At 43.8% G+C, this 12,494-nt stretch overlaps 1 protein-coding gene across 2 annotated transcripts in view; it reads right to left on the bottom strand.

The window, feature by feature from the left end:
• ANO3 (anoctamin 3) overlaps nucleotides 1-12,494 on the bottom strand; it is a 328,242-nt gene that overhangs the window by 46,519 nt on the left and 269,229 nt on the right. The window lies entirely within an intron of this gene.

The raw sequence follows: 12,494 nt of genomic DNA, 5'->3' as shown, positions 1-12,494 counted from the left end.
TACCACATGCTTTATTTGAAAGCACTGGATAGGTTTTCACACAAGATTATTCTAAGAACCAGGCCTCAGATTCAGCAGGAGCTCACAGGAGCGCAGCTCTTGAACCTTTCTGAGGGCCCCCCGTCTTCCTCCCCACCTATCTTGTCCATTGAATAGTAGGTGCAGCTGCATAACAATCCCTGGATTAGGAGAGTGGGCGGTCAGCCAGCTTTGCCATGCCCCCAGCAGCCCTCATTAACCCCTGGAGAAGCCTGCACCACCCTTTCTCCTCTTCTTATGTGATTTTGGGTGGCAGGTAGTATAGTGGCCTTTTGACTAGGAGGGGGGCAGCCCAGGAGAGCCACAGGCGAGCGAGGTCTGCTTTGGCTGACTGGATCTCTAGCCAGCCCAAGCAGGCCTCGCTTGCCCAGGGCTCTCCTTTCTTGCATAAGGTTGCTTTTGGTGGCGGGGGGATATGCTAATGAGTTGTGGTAATGAGCTCCACCACCTATTTTTCTATAAAATGACCCCTGCTAAGAACTAAATGATAAATGAACTAAATGATAAATGATAAAGCCAAATTTGCTTTCACACAAGAAAACCATGGGACATAGTTTATGTATCTTGATTTTGTAAAAGTTCTGAATGAATTCAAAACAAAAAGGTTAATTGACATTTATAGGCTTTTACTCTTCCCCGGATTTATTCTTATTATCTTAGTGTCTGTTCTAAGGATTCTCCAGAAAACCATGCCAAGTTTTGGAGAGCTTCAGTAGTGCAGAGACACTTATTAGTCACAATATGATGCTTAAAATATTAAAATATTATTTACTAAAATATGATGCTTAAAATATTATTTACTAGGGAACCAACTGCACAGGACAATATTTGTACTATGAATGTTTTCCCATGTTTGAGCCCACTCTACCTTTCTGTCGAGTTGCAGGGCAGATGAAGATGGTAAAATGGCAGATATTGAATGTTCTTTCTGCATAACTAAGATTAAGGTCTTGATTAGGGATGGGCACAAACTGGAAAAATGCAGTTCATGTCATTTGCAAAATTTAACCAGAATTTTTTTTTTTTCACAAACCAAATCATTTCAAGGGTTGTAGCCTTGCAAACCCCATTGGAAGAAACTGCAGTCATTTTAAATGGGGTTTATAGAAACCATGAAAAACAGACCCAGACTTTGTTCAAGAAGATGCAGGGGAATTGGAGGGATCTGCAGGTCAGCATGTGGCTGCACAGCAATTGGTGGGAAATTAATCACTTGATTCTGGGAAAGCAGAAGTCTGGGGATGAAGCAACTGCTACTGTGGAATGGATCTTTGTTTCAGTGACCAGAAAAGAAATGCAGACAGTGAAAAATTTCTTTTATTTAAATTCATATATAACCATGCCTGTAAAAAAGATACATATTTGAACAAACTATGAGAGCCAGTGTGGTGTAGTAGATAAAGTGTCAGACTAGAATCAGGGAAATCCAGGTTCAAATTCCCATTTGTGCCATGGAAGCTTGCTGGGAGATTTTGGGTCAGTCACATTACTCTCAGCCTACCCCTGAGGATAGCTTGATCTCATAAGATCTCAGAAGCTAAGTAGGGCCACAGTGAAGGCAGGAAATGGCAAACCTCTTCCAAATGTCTTTTGCCTTGAAAATCCTACAGGGTCACCATAAATCAGCTGTGACTTGACAGCAAAAAAACAACAACAACAAAAACCCATCATACCACTTGAGTTCTGTGCAGGTACTTGAAGGGCTTCTGTTCTCCATTCTGAAGCCCAAAAGCTGACCATTCCAAACAAGCACAGCAGAACCAGTGCAATTTATGGAGTAAACAGCAGTACCAGTGGAATCATAGAGTGTCCAGCAAAACCCAGTGCCATTGTGTCAATGCCAGCTGATGTCAAGCACAAAATCACAGTCCAAGCAAGGGTGGAGGAGTTGGAAGCTCAGCAGAACCAGTACAATGTACAGTACCCAGCAAACCCAGTGCCTTCTGTTCATATTAACAAGTTGCTGCTATACTACTCTTAAATACATTCAGTCACCAAGCAGGATAGGGATGAGAAAGTCTTCAAATAAAGAAGTGAAAATAAAAGGAGTGGGGTACATGGAAAAATTAGGTTAAGGATGACCAAAATGAATGAAAAACATATGGAAAAGAGGGAGAGAAATTAAAGGAGGGAAAGTTGGTTTTATCTTGCTGCAGCAGCCTAACTATTGCTTTGCAAGATTTGGCTGAGCTGGGTATAAGGAAAGGAAGAGAGAAAGACTAGACTATTGGAGAAAATGACCTGCAGACTGGCAATTACTGAAGCAGGTTTCAGGCTTGGTTGTATGATCTGTTAAGCCAGTGGCATAGCTAGGATTTTTAAAGTTGAGGGGCTTTTTAAAAAGTCAAGAGGCACCCTTTCCTATCCACCGTGGGGCTTGATGCTTTTCAGAAGCTTTTGGGGTAGGGGCAACAGCTAGAGGCTCTGAAAGTGGCCAAGTCAAGGCAGCCAACCCTAAAATGCTGGAGTCAAGAAGGGACTGCACATTGCGTGCAAGCAGGGGGGTTTACTTCCACCTCCCTTTCTCTCACACTGGTGCTTTGCAGCCAGCAGCTCCATCCATCACCCCCTCCCCAGCCCATTCCATGCAGCATCCCCTTCCCTCGTTTCCACCTGCTGCTTTTGCTGCTGCAATGCACTGTGCCCTGCTCAGCCACTGATGATGCTTCACCAGCTCAGCCATGGCAAAAAAAGAGAGGGAAAAAAAGCAAGTTGCACCCCAGAGGGCCGTCTGGACGTCTGGGGCAGTACACCCACAAGCCCTCCATGGCTATGGGCCGGTGTTAAGCAAGTTTGCTTCAGTCTTGGAGAAAGGGAAGTCTAGGTGATCCTAGAATGCTTTTTGCTATGTTCAGACTTCGCTGCACCCCTAATTGCTGCAGTCAGAGTTGCATTTTAAAAATACAAGGAAAGACATTTGGCTGAATGAAGCAAGGCCCTGGCTTCAGCTTGTGATGAATTTTGCTTTGTGGCTTGATTTATACCCATTCCTGTCTTGAAACTAGGTTCTTTCATGACCGCATCTCATGGACTTCTTCCAAGTTTGTGATCTGGCATTAACATGTTGAAAACCATAAATCCCTAAGTACCACAACACTCCACAAGATCAGCACCAGTGTCATAAAATGAATGTCAGGTTCTTGTAATAGACTGTGACTAGAAAAAACCATGTATAGATGTAGCATATTTTGCCTTTAATATCACTACACGCAGCTATATGGATTTCTCACTTAAAAATACTGAAGGTGTATAAACAGTATTTATGGTTTTCAAGAATCCTGAGTGGAAACTAACCAGACTGTTCCACTTACTAACCACACATTCCTATAGCACTGGAGTCCCTTTCCCCACACATTATCGATGCAGAGTACATTTGGAAAAGAACAGCCAGGAATACTATAATCTTGATTAGATCTGTGTTAAATTGCACATTGTAAATACACCTCATACATGGAACAAGTCATGCCCTCTGGGAGATGTGTCTGCCCTGGCAGATATTAACGGTATGTACTTAAATGGACTGCTTTGAGACTGGCAAGATTAGATTTTCCAACATTTTCTTTAAACCCACAGTGAATAGAGAGCATTAGGCACCTGAACCATGAAGAGTTGTTTAAAAGGAGGAATCTGGGTACTGTACATATGCCTTTTGATTGCAGTGTTTGTTAAATTAAAAATGGATTAAGAGGGCATGTGTTTGATTTAAAGATGCCCCTGGTAAGATTGCCAACTCTGGCTTGGGGGATTCCTGAAGATTTGGGAATGGTGCTTGGGGAGGGTAGAGTTTTGGAAGGAAAAAGAGTTCTGGGATGGAATACCTGAAAGTCCACCTCTGAAGTTGCCATTTCCCCCCAGGGAAACTAATCTCTGTTGTCTCAACTATGATTCTAGGAAAATTCTATGCCCCACCCATAGCTATTGAACAATTGGGCAGTATTTTCTCTTGCACATGGGGAAGTCTGCAGTTTCTGTAGATTTCCCCTTCAAGATGCTCCCAAATCTTCAGGAGCACCTTTTCCTATGACAGTGGGGGTTGTCTAAGGAAGAGAAATTGATTCTTGATCAGAATGCTGCCTCTTAGATCCAACCAGGCCTCATTTTGGGCAGGAGCTCACAGGAGCAGAGCTCTGGAACTTCAACATTTTTACTCCCCCCTCTCCCCCTTTCTTTTTTACTCCCCCCTCTCCCCAAAATAAATTCTTGCTTCTGGGCTCCATTGTTCAACCCCCCTGTGAGAATTCTGCTGAACTCTACGATCTGACAAACTTTCTAATATTCCCCCCCCCCACAAAAAAAGAGAAAATAACCCAAACGTATACAGCAGACAGATGGAAATCTTCATCATGCCACTGTGGCCACATCGAAGAAAGTAATCTAAAAAGTATGATGGGAGTATGGTTTTATTATGACAATCATGATTCAAGAAGCATTTTAAGGTAGATGCTGAGCTGATATAATTTAGTACACCTGGTGATGTCAGGGGTGCGTGGCATATGCAAATGTGTTATGCTAATGAGCTCTGGGACCTCTTTTTCTATGAAATGACCCCTGAATCCAACCCAGTAAAAGTTGAATCACAACTTTACTAAATTATTTTCATATTTACTCTCCCTTAAAAAAAGTACATGCAAAAATATTACTTCCTCATCTTGCAAAGACAACCCCTTTGTGACTTCAGCTTTGGAATAAAAGAATGCTAAAGAAACTACTGGTTTAAACACATTTCTTCTTATCTAAAGCACCTTTTCTTTGGAATAGTGGAATTCTGTCCATTTCATATTGAAAGCGTCTAATTCTGTGTCCTCTGTCAGAATATGTCTCAACTACGACAGCTGAGAAGCAGGTCAGTCTGGTTCTCAGGTGCTCTATTACACCCAGAGCAATACAGCCCCACCTAATTTCATTTGTACTGTGCATTCCAGCACAACGACACATTTACATTTCCTTGTATTCTACAGTTTTCAGCACTGAGGACTAATTACATTCAGCACACTGGGAGAGTTATTTCAACATTTACATATTATCGCCGAGCTAAAGAGGTAAGTGTTTTTTAATTCATAGTTCTGACTTGCATTCATTTTTCACAAAGTATCTCTGGGCAGAAGTGGTTGGGATTAGAAAACTGGCAGAAGTATCAGCAAGATAACATCTTGGCCTAAAGACAGCCCTCCTACTCAAAAAGTTATTCAGGTCTATTCAATGGGGCTTACTCCTAGGAAAGTATTCTTAAGGAAGCACTGCAAATAAGGTAATACTTTACTTGAACGTACATACTTGTAAAACTGTTACTTTTCTTCCAGTATTAAGCAGGTGATACTAGTGAGCAAGCATTAAACAAGATTTAAAATGTAAGACTGAACAGGAAATTTTTAATGTGAGCATATGTTTACTCTGCACAAATAAAGAAACATTCTACCCCAATATACTTTTTACTGCTATGCAAAATTGTATCTTCAAAGAGGGTATTTTGTGGTATTCTTTATAAATCAAAATGTTTCTATACTTTCAGAGATTTTATATATATATACACACACACACAGGGGTTATTTTGTAGAAAAATAGGTGGTGGAGCTCATCCAGGGATTGTTATGCAGCTGCACATACTATTCAATGGACAGGGAGGTTCTGGAGCTGCTCTCCTGTGAGCTCCCACTGAATCTAAGGCCTGAATATATATATAAATTTTAAAGACACTGTAGGGAAAGAGAGAGATTAGTACTGGAATGGTTTTGCGTAATTTTTAGTCTTTACATGATATTTTAGAAAAGACAGAGATAAAGGCATTTTAACTACAAATTCCCTCACAATATCAATATTCACTTTGAATTTTCTTTAATAGGCTGTATACTTAATGTTTATGTTTTGTGATCAGTGAAGCAGCCATAATTCAGACCACTGTGCATTTACCTGCTGCTTGTTTTTGGATCAGCTTCCCCATTACATATTTCTTTTAAAAGCTGAGACAGCATTTGACACTATTTATGCATGTCTGGTGCCAGGGAGGTGCTGTTTGTATAAAATAGCTGAGATAAAACCTCAGAGACTTATGCACATACTTTGCATACATGCATATAGTTTTGCTACGTTACAACCATTTCTGCTTTGCTATGAAAAATGCCTGGCTGAGGATGTGATTTTTGCCTTCAGCATTTCTGGTTGTTCTACAATAAGGAAAGGTCATATGGTCATGTCAGGCTGTTGCTTTTGGGGTCAGCAGCCTCTGTCTGTTCTCCACAAACTAACTCTTGCCTCTGCTGCCTTCATAGCACCCTTGCCTCCTTTTCTATTATCACAAGGTATTGGTATATGTGAGAGTTCAGTAAGTCCTGTTAGGCAGGCATACACGGCTTAGTGTGATATGTTTCAAGACATCCAGAGGGAAGAAGTGCTAACCAGTTTGGCTCCCAAAGGAAGGGAGAAGCAGGCAGTGTAGAGAGGGGGAAATTGGGGAAAAGCCACTTCAGGCAGCATTCTCTTTTGGTATCTCCAACATATCTGTAATCGAAATTTCACCTTTCCTACCAAGAGGGCACAGACTCCCAGTGCAGCAAAAGCATTCTCTTAACTACAGTAGGTGTGGAAATTCTGTGGTAGAAATATGGAAAAGTGCACAAAGAACACCACATTGATATCATGTCCACAGTCTCTCGTCTGTTTTTGCATTCAAATGACTGTGGCATGCCTTTGATGATGCAGCTGCAAACACTACTGCTCAGAGGCATCACTAGGGTGGGTTGCACCCTGGGGTGTAACTGATTCAAGTCACCCCCCCCATTGGGCATCACCCCTTTTGGAGGGCTGCGTCACCCCCTCCGCACACAACCCCACCCACTTCACATGGCCCCTCCCTCATCCACCCTCTGGTCACATGACCAGCCCTCTCTGGTCACGTGACCAGCCCCCGTAATCCAACCCTGTTGGAGTTTTGGAAGCCCACCACCCCCCATGCACATTCTCTCTCTGTCTCTCTTACACCCCGGTTTGGACAGTTTTTGCGGCCAGCACAAGCACAAAACTCGATATGACGTTGCCACACACTTTTTACTTCCATTTGAATCGAAACAGGGCCGGAACCAAAGGAGAATAGAACATGAGTGCCTCTAAATGTCTCCTAGCCATAGCCCGAGCCGACACAAAATGGTGTGGTTAAGCGACCAAATGACACTAAACATGTTTTCGCTTTCCAGACTTTAAATCCTCCTCTGAATCTTCAGGCCAGCTATGAATGTTAATACAATACAGAAGATACTTTTAACGCGGATGTGAGATCTGACTGGTTTAAACGGACAGCGGGCTTTTACACGTGTCTGCTCGTCGCTCGTGTCTCCGGTTTAAACTTTGAACAGCAAGAGAAAAGCTGCAGCATGCGCCCTAGAGATAGTGCTTCGGGGGTGGGGTGGAGTGGGGAGCCAATTTAAGCTCGGGTGTGCAGACGCCAAGCGTTTTCGCCCAAGACGCAAGCCTGAGGGTAATCGTTCTCCTTCCCCTGGGTCTTTAAGGCCCAAGCTAACCTAAGAGAGGACCCCCAAACTGCACCCCTTTCTTTTATCCCGCCGCTGCCATGCCAGAGGGAAAACTGATTTACTGAATCCAGCTGGTACTTTATTGCTCTGGGTTCAGCCTGCCTGCCTGTGAATGTATGACGCGTAAAGAAAAAAAAAAGTTTAAACGGGATATAAATAGCAGAACGTTTAGGTAACTTTTAAGAGTTCCCCTTCTTCTAGTACCCGGGGAGGGGGGGGACCATGACCTCCCCCACACCTGCAAAGGATGCCTGTCTGAATCAAGGTGCTCCTGGTTTTCAAGGCACGCTCACAGCCGGCGCTATGAGTCAGCTTCGTTGATGGGAGGGCGCCTTATTTAAGAGGAGCAGAGACCGGAGGGGCTCCAAGGGGATGCTCAGGCTCCCGTGTGGTGCTTGCGGGGGGGGGGGGTAAATCCAGGACGAAGGGGGGCCATGGGTCAGTGCCTGGGGCCAATGAGAATGCTCTGGGGGAGGGCCGATGGCCCCCTTGGCCCCGCCCTAGTGATGCCGCTGCTACTGCTGCAATCTTGGGTGGTGTAATGCAAAGGAAAGATAACAAAGTATGAATATGCTAGGAATTTTATGAGTATGGCTCTCCTTTCATTATACCACCCTTTAAATATATTCATTCTAATGAATAATATAATATATAATAACTGTACCCCCTGCCCCTGCCACCCCCTTGAGCAAAGCAAGAGAGCAGGGAGGGTGTGTGCAGTGGAGCAGAGAGGCTGTGTGTTTCCTGCTTGCAGTCGCTCCACCTTCTGGAAACAACTGGATTGACAGCAGCCATGGAGCCTCTCTGTGTCACCACGTATGCCTTCCCCGCCCACCAGCTTAGCCCATGGGGCAGAAAGGGGTGGGAGGCAGGGGTGGGGTACTGTGACTCTTTAAAGAAATTGTAGAGAAAGATAAAAAAATTCAAGCAGAAGTAGAAGTCAACTATTCCTTTCCTTTCCCTTAATGATATGGCTCTTTTGGCCACAGCCTTAAGCCTAATCACACATAAAGAAGGGAGGGGGAACCTCACTCCAGTCACAAAAGTGGTTTTTTTTATTTTAGGCAGGGTTTTTAAAAGGTAGGATGCCAGTAACTGGTAATATATGGGTCCTTACTTTGTAAAGGAAAAGAAAGACTCTGTAATATTTGTGAGCTCATTCTTCTTGACCAACTATTCCATTCCAGCCTTTTCCAAAATGTCTATGTGCAAATATATGTGCATGCATATTCATATTTACAAATGCTAAACCTAAACAAGGCCAGTTAATTATTACACATGAAAGAGTTTTTTGGAAGCACAACTAATGCTAAACTTAACTGCAGTTGTATGTCCTTTCTTCCAAGTGGAAAATTATAGTGTTAAGGATGTCACAAAAAATAGACTTGTGTTTTGAGTACAATGATTTTGGCATTATGCACTATAAATGAAACTTCAGTTAGGTGAACTTTGGTAATTTCCCTTGGTGGTTTCAAATTACAGCCAAAGTAATTTTTTTTAAAAAAAGAAAAGAAAGAAAAACAACAAAACATACTTTGTTCAGTAATGAAATGGCTATTGATAGAAGGAAAAGTGGGTTGTGACTGAGAGGAAAACAGTGAGCAATGGTTAAGAAGAAAGACAATATTACAGAACTTGCTAAAGTTCCTCCTCTGGATTTATAGCTATCACTTAAAATAGAAAAATTCACGAGATTAAATATGCACTAAGCATTGGCACTTATGGGTCAGGGCGGAAAAGCCCAGGCAAATAACGAATTATGAATTGTTTCTTTAGTTTTGAATCAACTAAAAACAAATTGCAACCATATTGTTGTGTATGCTGATCAATAGCATGTATAAATAGGTTCCTGCCTGGCTCATTGGAGCCTGTAGGACTGAGCTTTGGGGACTCGGGAACAATGGGCAGCACGAGTGCCCTCTAAGGAAGAGGAAGGTGACAGAGATTCTGGCCAAAGTCGCCAAGATTTTAGGGTCGGTCTCCTACATGGTGACCACAGAGGTCGGGTCCACCCTTAGGTGGCACATCGACCAGCTAAGGTCCCGGGCAACTGCAGAAGATGAGATCAAGGATGATAGCCCCGACGACCCCGACAACCAACCCGCAGCCCTGCTGGTTTGAATGATCCAATGGTGTCCTAGCGTTGGAACTTTGAAGTGTATATAGTTGGTTGGCCCAGTTCCTCAGTCTTGAGTTCAGCCACTGCAAAGCTGTACTTAATAAAAATAAAAGAGGTTTGCTTTGATCACTGCTGCCTCGCCTCATCCATGCATTGAACCCAATATATTATACATATTTAGAATAAAAAATCTAGGCAAGTATCAGTTTTACAGTGCAATTCTAAGCAGTTACACCTTTTAAAATCAATTGACTTAAATGGACATAGAGAAGTATTACTTTGCTTAGTAATTATATTGCTTAGTAATTGACTTAAATGGACATAGAGAAGTATTACTTTGCTTAGTATTACTTTGCTTTGTTATTATATGGGGGGGGGGGCTGTGTGAATGAGATTAGCCCTTTTAAAAATTTGGTCCAATCATATTTTTGCTATTTGGGGCAGCAGCCAAAATAGGATTCCCATTCTGAATATCATTTTGTTACCATAAATTGAAATGAAGATGCTAGGTAAAATGCATGCGTCCTAGGGTTTGTTAACTCCACTTGGTGCCTCGGATGTAGCTGCATTTGAATGACCTTCATCTTCACAAGACTATTGAAGGGTGAAGGGAATTGCGGAAAATCAGCAATCAGTCACACAATTTAGCATGTGCGCACATCTGTTATTAGGTCATGTTAATCAAATAACAGTGTAATCTATTGCTAAGTTTTAGCATCATAGTATGTTGTTTCTCCAGGCAGTTATGTCTGTCTGCTGGATAAGTAGGTGGCAGCTGTGGCCAAGAGCGCTCCCCCTTGTTTGTGTGTGTGTATGTGTGTGACAAAGCATCATATGGAATTACTTACTTGAGCTGATTCTGTATATTATCTCCTTTGGTGAGAATATAGCAGATTGGGAGGGGGGTGGGGTGGGGAGGTTGTTAGTAAAACTTCCATGTTTCTCACTGATGCGTTTTTTTTCTGAATTCCTTCAGTTTATATCAAATCGCTGTAGTATTTCGGGCTACTTTTAAATAAATGAAATGTAGTCCAGCCCCCATCTACAAAGCAAAACTATAATCTTTCATTATATTTTACTATATTGTTTTTTTTTAACTGATAGAAGCCACTTCATAGACCTATTTTAGGCCAAAAAGTAGGATACAAAAGTTTTAAAGAAATATACATACTGTAAATGTTATGCATCCAGGGATTGGGGGGATTAGTAGTTGCCCCCCCAAGTCGGAATAAAGAGGCGGACACAATTATATTGGTGAAAATATGGGCCACTTTTATTGAATAACACTGCAAACGGCAAAGGCAACCGAACTGCAGCCAGGTCAGGGCCAGGGGTCTCCTCAGACCACTCCCCTGCCTTTTTCAGCGGGCGAGAGTCCCGGCCCCCCAGCCGGAGCTGTGTGTCACAGCTCCCGTCAGGCAGGCCCAGCAGGGAGGCTCGCACCGGAGGGCCCAAACACCAGACGCAAGTCTCAGCGAAAGGCACCCATCCAATCAAGTCTCCAGGACAGTCTGCATTCACACACCTCGGGCCACACCAAACTTCCCAACGGGGGAGGCTAACCGGTCCTCCCCAGGCCACATGGTGCCATAAACCCTGTAAAACCTGCCATAACTAAGGCCAAGTCTCTACTTAGGGCTTAGCACCCACCCAAAGGCACAACGCCAACACAAGCCGTTGCCGCAAATCCCTCAGGAAAAGCATATTACCCTTTTCCGAGAGATGTACCCCATCCCCTCTGTAGAGGTCAGGACATTCCTTAGAAATATCTGGATGGGGCAAATAGTGGCCCAACCACCCTCCAAAACCTTGCGAATCTCCTTATTCGCTCTGTAACGAGCCCTTGCTAACCCAGCTGAATTCCAAGCACTGCGCCACACAAGCGCGGAATCATGGCCGACCAAACCATAATGGTACCAGACCATCTGTTCCTTAAGTACTTGAAATCCTCTACCTCCCAGGTGAACAAATTACTACCTGCGGAGGAGGGCCCAAACACTCATGAAATAACAAGGGGGGGGGGGAGCCAGCCAGGCCGCTGAAGACCCCTGCGCCCCCGCCATTTCACCATAACATATTTTATTTGCTGAGCCCCAGCTGAGAGCCAACAGCAGTTCTCCGAGCTTGACTGTGCCCGCAGATGAGAACTCTGCTCCTCCGGCCAGGAACAACAGCATCTAAAAGGAAAAACAAACAAGTTATAAAACCCAAACTCCTAATAAAACTACCAGCAGAGCAAAGGGCGAATAAAACCTTTGTAAGCCTGAGACCGCCACCGGCCAAGGCTGAATGGACAAAGTAGGATAACCCAGGGCAGCAGCCGTATATGCTGCGCCGATTCAAAGAAATGGATACAAAACCTCACTCCAAATAACCGCAAAATTGACGTCATGCCAGAGCCAGAGGGCTACACTCAAAATGGAAGAACAACAACCCTTCTCAACCTCAGAGCTACCTTACCCCCTGATCACTTAACATCCCTACCTGAAACTAAAACTTTTAACAAATATAAACTGTCCCCCTTACGGGGGTACCTGCGAAGCCCTACCTCAAGAGGACCCACCTTCATCAGGCTGAGGCCTATCTCCAGATTGAGAAGGGCCCCCCCTGATCCTTTCTGACCCTTGCGCGGCCGGACTCTTGGACAGTTGTTGAAAGAGTGAGGGCCAGTGCACAGGGGGCATTCGTGCTTGAACTGGCAAGCTTTACGACTGCACGCCCCCTGGGACCCAAACTCCCAGCAGAGCGAGCGGGGCTGAACCGCCTGCCCTGCAGCGCTGCGGAAGGATACTGATGCACTGGAAGGAGAAGAG

This window comes from Heteronotia binoei, chromosome 21 (genome assembly GCF_032191835.1).
Source record: "Heteronotia binoei isolate CCM8104 ecotype False Entrance Well chromosome 21, APGP_CSIRO_Hbin_v1, whole genome shotgun sequence".
Taxonomy (NCBI): domain Eukaryota; kingdom Metazoa; phylum Chordata; class Lepidosauria; order Squamata; family Gekkonidae; genus Heteronotia; species Heteronotia binoei.
This window is presented reverse-complemented; position numbering and strand designations above follow the sequence as displayed.